The following is a 1,505-nucleotide window of genomic DNA, read 5'->3' on the forward strand; positions in this document are numbered from 1 at the left end:
ATATATATATATAGAGAGAGAGAGAGAGAGAGAGAGATAGAGAGAGAGAGAGAGATAGAGATAGAGAGAGAGATAGAGATAGAGATAGAGAGATAGAGAGATAGAGAGATAGAGATAGAGATAGAGATAGAGATAGAGATAGAGATAGAGAGAGAGAGAGAGAGAGAGAGAGTACAATTGAATTGGGTATTTTTTTCCGGCATTACCCAACTTTTTGGGTTATGCAAAGTGAGACTTAAAACATTTTTGTATAGTTACATGTTTTTTTTTACTGATCAATGTTTTAGATTTTATTTATTTTTCACTTTGTAGTTTAAAAGAATAACCCAAAAGGCTCAGTACTTTTTGACACAATTTGACCCATCGAGTATTATTATTATTATTATTTTTGTACAGTGCAGTGCATTATAAAACGGGTCCTTTTTTCTTTTCCCTATGACCAAATTTTTGGCTTATGTGGAAAGTTTACTGTATGTCATAAAGATGACCCTATTTATGTTCTTATTTACACTTCTAAATTGTATTAAGTGATTAAACTAATTGGATTGGATTAGTTTTGTATGTATTTGACCCAACTTCCTAGATTATAAAAATAAGCTAGGTTGTTGGGTGAGTACCTTTTTTGACAAAAGTTGTCCCACCCCGCATTTTTTGTACAGTGCAGCATAAAACTATTAATTTTATGGATGTCCCAACTTTTTGGGTTATGGAGAAAGTGTATCATAAAAATAACCCATTTTGTATTTATTTTTTGTATTTTTTACCAGACAACACAATGTGTTGGATTGTTTTATTTATTATTCACTTGACCAAACTCTTTACTTTAAAATTGTTCCGTCAGTTCTTTTTTGAACCCATTTGAGTTACTTTTTTAAACATAGTTTTTTACAATGTAACTTTTCTCAATTTACTTTTGGAGCAAATTACGTTTTAAATTTGAGTTAGGCATAATACAAAAAAAAATACATCTTGTTTGATTTTATTTTTTTAGGCCTGTCCATTACTACTTTTTTAAAAGATACTCAATTAAAGTCATTGAACCCAAAAGCAGAAACAAAAACTACACGAACCAAAAATAAAATATATTTTTAGGGAAATGTTTTTCAATCACATGTTTATCCCCCTAACATGTAAATACAGGCAATTTGCCATGCTTCTTACTTCTAGTTTCTGGTTTTAAACAGGGCCACTAGATCGGGTTCCAATACTAGTATTGGCCACCGTCATTAGTAAATACTTTTAAAAATAAAATAGGCTAATAATTATATTGCTTTTTCAAAATGTTCCCACCAGTGTGATTTCTACGACCTAAAACAAATTTTAACAATTCTATGCCCTTCTGTTTGAAATATCACGTCTTCAAAAATAAAATGCATTGATTGACCCTCCAAAATGCAACGTTGCAATTTGTAAAAGAGAGCAAGGAATGAGTGAGAGAGATTTTGACGGAGGTGAAGTTCTCTTTACTCCTCCTCTCTCTCCCTTCTTAATTTGATAAGATTAAA

This window comes from Urocampus carinirostris, chromosome 20, assembly GCF_059441175.1.
Source record: "Urocampus carinirostris isolate Australia breed hairy pipefish chromosome 20, RoL_Ucar_1.0, whole genome shotgun sequence".
Taxonomy (NCBI): domain Eukaryota; kingdom Metazoa; phylum Chordata; class Actinopteri; order Syngnathiformes; family Syngnathidae; genus Urocampus; species Urocampus carinirostris.